The sequence below is a fragment of the Tenrec ecaudatus genome, chromosome 6, assembly GCF_050624435.1.
Source record: "Tenrec ecaudatus isolate mTenEca1 chromosome 6, mTenEca1.hap1, whole genome shotgun sequence".
NCBI lineage: Eukaryota > Metazoa > Chordata > Mammalia > Afrosoricida > Tenrecidae > Tenrec > Tenrec ecaudatus.
In genome coordinates this window covers 35,839,653-35,850,511 of record NC_134535.1, presented here as the reverse complement: position 1 = coordinate 35,850,511, position 10,859 = coordinate 35,839,653, and the positions used below count along the sequence as shown (strand labels likewise).

At 39.2% G+C, this 10,859-nt stretch overlaps 1 non-coding gene across 1 annotated transcript; it reads right to left on the bottom strand.

Moving 5' to 3' along the window:
* Positions 1 to 5,593: 5,593 nt before the first annotated feature.
* LOC142452083 (U6 spliceosomal RNA) lies at positions 5,594 to 5,696 on the bottom strand. The gene has a single exon (XR_012785143.1). It is a non-coding gene; the product is annotated as a U6 spliceosomal RNA (small nuclear RNA).
* Positions 5,697 to 10,859: the final 5,163 nt, after the last annotated feature.

The window sequence follows — 10,859 nt, the reverse complement described above, 5'->3', positions numbered from 1 at the left end:
ACAAACCAACAATGAATAACATTGGCATTTATATTCATGTAAGTACTTAGATATGGACCTATACTAGTGTTACTTTTGTGTGCTTCCATGGCTTTGAATTACTATCTACTCTTCTGTCATTTCTACCTGAAGAACTGCCTTCAGCGTTTCTTGTGAGGCAAAACCTACTAGCAACAAACTTAATTAGGTTTTATATTTCAAGAAATGTCTCAATTTAGCTCTTATTTCTGAAGAATATTTATTGCTGGATTCAGAATTATTGTTTGACAATGTTTTGTTTGGTTTTCCCCCCGGTTTTGTTTTTCCATTTAGCACTTAATTCTATCATCTCATTTCTTTGTGAGTTGTTTTCTGATGATAAATCTGCTGTAACTCTTATTGGGGATTCCTTCTGTCTGATAAGTTACTTCTGTTGCTAGCTTCATGATTATCTGTCTTTTGACAATTTTATTATAATGTGCTAATCTTTTTTAGAGATGATTGGGCTTCCTAAATGGGTACATTTTTCTCTTTTATCTGATTTTGGTAAATTTGGGCATCATTTCTTCAAATATCCCCTTCCCTTTCCCTGACTCCTCTCTTGCTAGGATTCTCATTATGCATATGTTGATATGCTCGGCAGGGTTTGCTGAAGCACCCACTGCGCTAGGCTGGTTTGTCTAGCCTGGAGAAACAAAATCAGTGAGACTCACATATGTTGAAAGAAGAACTGTGTATCAAGAAGAAATATCAGGAAGGCATCCTGGTCCAGTCCACCTTAAGTCCATAATTCTAACACAAGCCAGGGCCCTCTTCAGACTCACATAGCTACAAGCTTGATGACGCAGAAAGGTGAAGGGGGATTCCGGAAGCTCACAGGCTGCTGGGCGCAGATCCAAAGTCACTGGAGACCTGACAGTGCCTACAGCTCTCCAGTTTCGGTAGCTCAAATGGGGCCACCACCCCCACCTCAGGCCCACAGACTCCTGGCAAGCAGGGAGACAAAGGGTCAGGGGGCAAGAGGAAGTTCCCAATTTCTCCCTTATGAAAAATTACACCCCTTGGGAGGCATCATCAAGTCGAGATCTGCTTCACAGGCTGGATTCCAGCCCGCACACTTCCACACAGATGTAAGTCAATGCAAAATCAAACCACCCCAGTCCTGTTGTTAAGTTTTCCTCGGTTAAGTTTTCTTCATTCTGTTAAGATTTACCAACACCCATTGTTTTTAGCTACTATCCACATGTGGAGTAGAAAATGATGCCCTATTTTTATATTTACTGATTCTTCCTTCTGCTTGTTCCAATCTGCCACGGAAATTTTCAAATTAGTTTATCATTTTTGTTATTGTGCTTTTCAGCTCAACATTTATTTTTATTTGGTTTTATGGTTTCTATCACTCATTGATTGTGTCTATTTATTTGTGCAATGATATTGTTTCCTTTAGCTCTTTGTTCATAATTTCCTTGAACTCTTTGAGCTGATTTAAGGCATTTTTTTAGTCTTTGTCTAAGCCTGTTTCTGCAGGGAAAATTACTGTTAATTTCTTTTGTAAATGGGCCATACTTTGCTGTTTCTTTGCATGCTTTATAACTTTTTGTTAAAAACGGTGCTGCTTAAGTAGCTCAGTGTGGTAACTCTAGAAATGAAATTCTCCTCCCTCCTCAGAGTTTATCTTGATTGCTTGCTGTAAGTGGCAGCTGTTTGCTTAGTGACTTTTCTGAATTGTATTTGTAATATTTTTTCTGTTCCTTTAGCTTTTTTTGCAGTTTATGTTTTATCAGATTTATTTGAATGCCTGGAGAGAGAGGGAGAGAGAGGGAGAGGGAGAGAGAGAGAGAACACCGAGGAGAGGAAAACAACAGCAATTAAATGAAAATAAATCTCAATCTTTTCAAATTGACTGTGTGGGTCTTCTTTCTGTATTCGGGTCCTTTACAGCACTGCATTAGCTTTCATTTCGTTTTCAATTAGCCTGGGGAAGACATCAGAGGTGAAAGCTTATAGTCTTTTCAGGTGGTTTATGATCATGCGTCCTGTCCTGGGCATGTGCATGGCTTTGCAGTATATACTGGCTCCTTTGAGTGTCTTAATTTCTTAAAGAAATGCCTTTGTGCTCACATAATCTTGGGCATACTCCACCATAATATTTGACCTTAGATGGCTGTATTTCTTTGTTCTCTTTACTATGCTTTGAAGTTTGGGAAATGCCCACCTTCCTTCTGCTCTGAGTTCTTCATATTGTCCCAGTAGTATAGAAAACAACAAAAAATAAGGCCTTTCCAGCTCCCAGCGGAATCGAGGAGTAGGAGCTAACTCTGACAGGGAGGACTGATAGCTTCCAGAAAGCCATCCTACTTGGGAGAGGCTTCGGCAAGGAGGAATGAAAATCACTAATTTTTCCATTTATTTTCAAATGATCCACCTTTTGCTTAGGCACTGTTGACTATGTTTGACTATTTTTCAGATTTCTGACAAAAATGGTTTTGAGAATTTTTGCTTGAGCTTGTTTTTTTTAATGTTTCTCTAGAAGGATGAGTACTTGGAACTGCCTAACCTGTATGAAGTTGTCATAGAGTGGAACTAATTTGTGGCATCTCAATGTGTGTCAGATTAGAACTGAGCCACATAGGGTTTTCAGTGGCTGATTTTTTTGGAAGGAGATCACCAGGCTTTTTCCCTAGGTGGCTCTGGAGTAAAGATCTACACCTAGAGTGAAGAAAGGAAGGAAGGAAGGAAGGAAGGAAGGAAGGAAGGAAGGAAGGAAGGAAGAGCAAATGTTTTGAGAATGATGAGGGCAATGGATGTACAGATGTGCTTTACACAATCAATGTATGCATGGATTGTGATAAGAGTTGTATGAGCCCCTAATAAAAGGATTAAAAAGAAACAGAAAGAGATTTAAAGGAAAAGAAAGAAAGAAGTGCCTGCCCTTTTGTTATCAGCTGAATGTGTTCATCATTTGCACCGCCCAGCTGCTTATGCTACCCTCTGCTAAGGCTGTATTTATGTAATTTATAGCGTTATTAAAAAGCTAAATGATGTGCTAACCCTAGACTCGTTATCTTAGACCATGTAATGATTACTACTAGTTTGTACACATAATGCTTAAATAACCAGGTTGCAGATGTTGAGAAATGTGTATGTGTAAGCAATGATCATTTTATCTAGGGTCTTCCTAACACAGCTGGTCTTTCACTCTCTTTCTATGTTTCAGATAGTTACTTCATGAAACATTTATTTGGCCAAGCTCACATCATTTTCAGAGTGAGCCACTTTCCTCGAATCTGGCATCTACCAGTTATAAACATCTTGGCATAGGCTACATGCCTTGTTTTTCCCTTCTTTCTGGTCTCATCTCTTCAACTCCTCCCAACTCGAATACCTGGACTAAGATGTTGTCCTTGTCAGGTGCCACCAAGTCAGCCCTGACTCACAGTGACCCTGTGCCCCACAGAACAAAACACCACCTTGCCTGAGCCAGCCCCATAGTAGTTCCTAGGCTGGACCCCATGGTTGCGGCCACTGTGTCGGTCCATCTCATTAAGAATCTTCCTCTTTTTTCCTGCCCCTCTATTTTACCAAACATGGCGTCCTTTTCCAGGGACTGGTCTCTCCTGAGAACATGTCCAAAGTAAGCAAGACTTCATCTCACTGTCTTTGCTTGCTGTATTTCTTCCAAGATAGATTTATGTCTAGACTCTGTGAATGATTCTTAAGTGATTATATATTATATATATCCATATATATGAGTATGAATATGTGTGGATATATGACTTTAAAAATAATATGGGAGGATTTCCATGTCACAGAATTCTAAAATCAGGAAGATTCTAAAGGGACAGTAAGTTCATTTATTATGACTTCTTATATTATAAACTAGGAAACACAGGCCCAAATTGATCCAAAGAATTGACTCATCAAAAACTCAAGCCATGATCTGGCATCTGTAGCAAGCTACATTTAACCAATACCCCCGCCCTCACTGCAGTCCAGGGCACAGATAATATAACAGCTTCAAATGGACCTCAGAATAATTTTGTCTCTGGGGAAAGACACACATTAGCACACATTCTACTTAACTTTCTCAAAATGTTCTTTTCTCTCCTCTCCTGTTAAAAGTACACACATGCCTTGTACATACAGCCAAACCAAGTCTCTCTGACCACCAGGGGGCCAGCCACCAGATAAGAGCCAACTGGGGAACCAGACACTCTCCGTGTTTTGTTACAAGAATAACTGGGCATCACTGGAATGTAAAAAAGACAGCCTTTCAAACTGGAATCTTTGTTTAAGTGACTATAGCTAAGCTACTTAAACCAATTCCGCCGGTTAAATAGAGGGTATTCCAAGAACTGTGTTTTTAATGGCTGTGCTACAGTCTGAAATAGGACAGTGTGTCGTTTGGATATTGTGTGCATGTACTATTAGACCCCACGGGAGCGTGTTTGGGGTAGATCTTGTCACCACTGCTGTGTCTGTCGCTGACGCTTCTGGTAGAGGTTGTAGGAATGGGCAGCGACTTGGCTGAAAGGTGGCACCAGGAGTGGAGCAAGAAGATGCAAGCACAGAGGGAGCAAAATGTGCCCAACTTAGCCTCTGTGCCACCCACCTGAGCAGCGAGCAGCAAGAGCAGTTCGGGTCCCACCCACCTGCCAAACACCGCCCCCCAATGCACCCACACCCACACACAAAGCCCACCACAGCTGTCTGCTTCACTAGCCTGTATCCACAGTTGCAAGAATCTAGCATGGAGGTCTTTAAAACCATTAGGGAGAGCTTTTATTCAAAAGGAAAGACGCTTTCCCTTTAAAGCAAGTCAAACAAAAAAACTAGGGGACAACAAGTACATATAACTGGTTGGATGTTGCCCAAGTGGACAGATCATACCCGCATATTCATCTACTAAAAAAGTATCTTAAAATCATTTTTATTCAACAGTCACTGGGCATTTTAAGACTTAAGGAATTATTAATTTTGATTATAATAATTATATTTTAGATAGTTCTTTAGTCTCTTATCTTTTAGAACTATTTTTCAACTATTATGATAAAAATGAGATGATCTCTATTATTTGCTTCAAACTATTTTAAGACACAAGAGGAAGTAGATAGAGATAGCTATGAATGGAGTATGATCATGTGTATCATACAATGACCCAGCCAACATAAAATTATTTATATATCATTTTTGTATATTTCTTTATTTAAGACAGAATAATAAAAATCTTAAGATGAACCTCAAATATAAATAATAGGTATATTTTAAGGACATGATTACTAGAACTTGTTTCCTAATATCTTTCAGGGTTTTTTGTTTTTTTCTTTCTGTTTCACATAGCAAAATTTCCTGAAAAACCCAGTCAGAAAAAGTATAAACATAATGTATTTGAAACTACAATGTAAGTATTTCATAACATTAGACAGTATAGATGAGAATATATGTGTATATGTTATCAAATGACATCAAGTAGAAGCCCTGATGAAATGTAAGGAATTGTGAATGGATAAAGTACTTTGCATGTCAACTAAAGCAGGTTCTGTCTCTAAATACATATATATAATATATAATAATATATATAATATAATATCTATATATACACACACACATATATATATATATATGCTGCTTCACAAATCTGCCTGTCATCCTTTGCGCAGGGGCCATGCTAATCTCCATGTAGATACAATATGAGTATATGTGCAGTTGGAGAGCGCATGCCTTTGTCTCTTTATGGTGCCTCTATACCATAAGAACTTTGTGCCCGTGGCTGTCCAATCAGCTCCAGTTTATGCTGCTCCCCTGGATAACAGAACTGATTGTTTGCCAGCCCTTTGCCATCTTGATGACCATTGGTAGGTTGGTGCCTCATGTTGGGGGCTACAGTGTCAATCTACATAATTGAGGGTTTCCTGGAGCCGTGGTTCTGAACCAAAGAAAATACTGCCTACTCCCCAGCTGAGTGTCACAAGTTGAAAGAAGGTTGTCACGAAATCTAGTGGGTAGAAACCAGGGGTGTTGCTGAGCATCCTGTAACACATAGGGAAGACAGCTACAAGAGTAAATTTTTGACCTAAAATGTTAACAGAATTAAACTTGCAAAACTCTCTCTTACAATCATGCTGCTTCAGAGCCGAAGGAGCCTTAGGTATGTGCATAGCACCTTCATGCTTGAACTTTGGAGACTTTGAAATTAGACTATTTGTCTCCCTCAAGTGTCACAGCAAATAATGATAGTGATTCTTTAGAAATCAGGTCACTTTTCCCCTGAAAATTGTTATTTTATGGTCTCTAGAGGCCTCAACAACTCCTATGAAAAAGACTCAACTCAAAGTTACCAATGTGATTAAGTTTAGCCTATCCATTGCATGAGGTAAGTGCTCAGTAAATTAATTGAATCTCATAACTCACTGCAATAAGAAACTTGACTATTTTCTCCCCTCCAAAACTTGGCTCCAATTTTATTGTCCCCATTAAACCTGTGGAAGACAACTTTGTTGAGAAAATGAGTTATGTGTGCCCATGATCATCTTTAAACATGAGAAGTTAGAAGCCAGTTTTTAGCAGTTTTAAATGGAGCTACCCAAGAATTACTCAGAAAATACAAAATTATTCAGTGAAGTCAAACTGGCAAGTCTTACCTATTTACCTTAGAGAAATGTGAATATTTCTAAACTTCAGTTTAAAATATCATCACAATGTAATTTGTGACTAATATCACTGTCTTGGTATTATATTCAGGATCTAATGCATTTATGAACTTTGGATATGTTCAAAATATGTTGTCCAAACATATAAAATCAACCTCAAAGGACGCCGAGTGAATCACAGATCTGAGAACAGTAAAAATGGCAGCCAACATCACAAATATAGAGATGACCAAATATTATATGTTCCCTTATAAAATGACACAAAACAAAAACTCCTGTGGCCCTTAAATCTAATGGAGTCTCTGTCTAACTAACCAATTTATAGGTAATATGAAATCCAGACCAGGGGAAACTTGTGAGTCTAATGACATCATCAAATAATTTACAAAGAGCTTTTAAAGAGGAAGAAGGAGGAGGAATATTTAAATAAAAAGGACTTGAAATACATATTAATACAAACTAGGTGAAACCATCATCAGGTTTCACAATAGCTTGTTGGATGATAAAACTGGACAAATGCAACAAAATGTTGCGCATACGGGATATCAGTTTCTTTAGAAAAGGAGAAGAGTATTTTGTTGACACAGAGCCTTGTGATGACCAATATTTTGTTTCTTAATCTGGATGCTAGATATATTTGTAATAATTAATTAAGCGCTACATTTGTTTCCCACAACTTACTATATCTACTTTGTGTTATAATAAATATTTATCTCACAAAAGTAAACTACTATAACATTTATACACGATAATCTCACATACAAAATTAAGAAAAGGATGTAAAAGGGGCATATGCTGTGTCCATGGTGTCACAGAATAAGCGTCACCCACCCAGGTGACATCACACTAAGTGCATTTCAGTAGAATGTTCTTAAACCATACTTTTGATACGCAACTGTTGCCTTATATTTGCGGTCTCTTGTCACTTTAACTGGCACAAACTGAGGGCAAAAAAACCAGACTTTCTGATATAAAAGGTTGGTGTTCCCATAATTGTAGCATTTAATCACGGTTTCTAGGACAGTTTACTACAATTGAAAATGCATATCTCCAATCCATCATCTATAATGATAAGTACTGCATGTTTAGCAAAATTACATTAGCATTTCATTAAATATACACAGTAAAGTGGGTGACATTTCAAAGGCCCTAATGACTTGTCATTTGCTGAACTCGGTTAGGTCATTTGCAGCCAAGCCTCAATTACCCATGGGTACATTATCCACAGGAGACAGTGCATTAAAATTCACCTCAACAGTCTGACTTTTTGACTACGGGACGTGAGTTCAGAGGAACTTTTATAAAGTAATTTAGAGAGTAATTAGCGACTAATTTCACAATGAGAAAATATGACTCATAGGGGCCCATCATCTGATGAATAATCAAAACAGTACTAGAGTCCAGATTTGTTGAGGATCAGGGCCAGCTCTTTCCAGCAGCATATCTTGAATAGTACACATGCTTTCTCCTTCTTTAGACTCTTCAGGGTTTAACCAACTTTAGTGATGTTTATATGTTACTTGTAATCCAAAAATGCTACCGCCTACTCTTGGCAGGGAAAAAGGGTTTAAAAAAAAGATGTGGTTTGGTGGAAAAACTACACGTTGTCCATACACACCCTTCCCCGTTATCTGATTTTAGTTGTACATGAGTTATTTTTTAACTGCTAAGTCATATATCACTGTTGATATTGTTGGCTGATGTTGAGTCAAATCTGACTCATAAGCACGCAATGAGTGCAGACTGGAACTGCTTCAAACGCCAACTGCTATGCCCACCTCTCCAGAAACCTCTGGGTGGTTTTGAACTGGTGATAGTTCAGTGCTTAAGAGTTTATGATATCGAAGGACTCCAGATAGCTTGTATCCAATGCACAAAAAGAAAAAAAATCAGTCTATTTCCCATGTAAACATTACTTGTTGGCCATTAAGTTGACATTACTCCTCCACTGTGGAAGAAGCCAATGGTATCCATTTTTAGCACCAATATCCTGCCTCATAAATGCGCCTGATGTTTTGATCCCCATTTGAACCAGTTATAATATTTGCTTGAATCCCTCCTGAACTAATTAATGGAAGAAAATCTTTAATATGTCATTGTGTACATCATTATAAAGGTCACATGGTTTTACCTTTTTAAAATTAATTTTGGCATCTTACTAATACTACTATTATTATGACTATTGTCACCAAAGGAGCCCTCGTGGTATAGTGGTGTTAGTACAGGTGGTTAGACATCGGACTGCAATCAGCAGTTCAAAACTACCACGTGCTCTGCAGAAGAAAGATGAGGCTTTTTACTCCCATAAAGAATTACAGTTTACATTAATCCACAAAAATCGAGGTATTGGCCTATGTACATATATTTATACAGCAATACACTGTTGTAGTGGATGGACTTTGGGCCTTTGCTCATACCCTCCCTCAATAAAAGAACATTTTGTTCTAGCAAATCGACATTCCTCACCCTCCCGACATAATCGCTGAAGACAAAAATGGATTCATAAGCAAATATGGTGAAGAAGGCAGATGGTGCTCGACTATTAAAAGGGGTGTTAGAGGCTTGAAGTTAAACAAGCAGCCATTCAGCAGAGAAGCAACAAGTTCACATGGAAGAAGCACACCTGTGGTGAGATCATAAAGAGTCATCAGGACCAGTAATAGGCATCAGAAGACACGTAACAAACAAAAACATATTGTTGACAATGGTTGGGATGGGGGCGTGGAGCAGAGACCCAAAGCCCATCTGTAGACAGTGGAACAATCCCCCACAGAGGGGCCACATAAAAGGGATGAGGCAACCAGGGTGCAGAAAAGCATCGATGAGACACATAATATTCCTCTGGTTCCTGAGCCTTTTCCATCCTCCACTATCATGACCCCAGAAAAGAAATCAGGGATCACAACACAGAGAATCAAAGAACAGGGGTGGGAATAGCAATACCAAAAGGGTAGTGATAAGGGGGTGGGGGAAGGAAGGGAGAAAGGGGGAACCAATCGCAACAATCGACACATAACCATACACTCCTCTCCAAGGGGAAGAACAACAGAAATCATGAGGAAGGGAGACAGCGGTCGGTGCAAGATATGAAAATAATAATTTATAATCTACCAAGAGGGTATGAGGGTTTGGGGGAGGGGAAGAAATGATACCAAGGACTCAATAGAAAGAAAATGTCTAGAAATTAATGAAGGCAATATATGCACAAACTTGCCTGATACAATCAATGTATGGATTGTAAGAAGAGTTGTAAGTGTCCCCAATAAAATTAGCTTTTAATTTTTAAAAAAAGAAGAATTACAGTTTCAAAATGTGGTGAAGAAAGCGGATGGTGACCAGCTGTGTTAGTCCAGGTAGACTAGAGAAACACATCCATAGAAACTCCTATGTGTACAAGAGAAAGTTTTATATAAAGGGTAATTGTATATTAAGAAAGCATTCCAACCCAATCCAGTCCAACCCATAGTCTGATATTAGTCCACATGTCCAATACCAATCTATAAAGTCCTCTTCAGACTCACGAAATACATGCAATGATGACAAACACAGGATAACAGGCCAGTGGGTAGAAAGTCTTTGGATAGAGTGAGTGACATTTTAAGAATTTCAGCGCTAGCAGGGGTCTCCAGGGCACAGGGCATGGGGTCTATCAGCGTAGTGCCGTGTGTCTTGTCCTTAGGGATGTCTTGCAGGAAGTGAGAAGAGAGAGAGAGTGTCTGTCTCCCACCTCCAAGAAGGACATCCAGGAATTCCCAGAATTCTCAGGAGAAAGCCAAGCCCACCCAGAGACCTCATTGACTAAGATCCGATCGACAGAGTAGACGCCACCCCTTCACTCTTAATCCTCTCAAGTCCTAAATTGACACCAGATTATGTAACTACCACACCAGCTATTAAAAGATATAGCGTTTGAAGTCTTAAAAGCTTGAAGCCAAACAAGCAGCCATCCAGCAGGGAAGCAGTGCCCACATGAAGGAAGCACACCCGCCTGGGCGAGCATGAGGTGTCGACGGGAACAGACATCAGAAGTTCCAAAATAAACAACCTCATGGAGAGGGGTCAAGGTGGAGACCCAGAGTCCAGCCATGGATAATTGGACGTTCCACACAGAGGTGCTGCATGGAGGAGGAAATGCATCCAGGGGGCAGTTTAGCACTGAAGAACATACAACACCCCTCTAGTTCTTTAATCTTCTTCCCTTAACTATTAGGATCTCAGTTCTACCTTGAA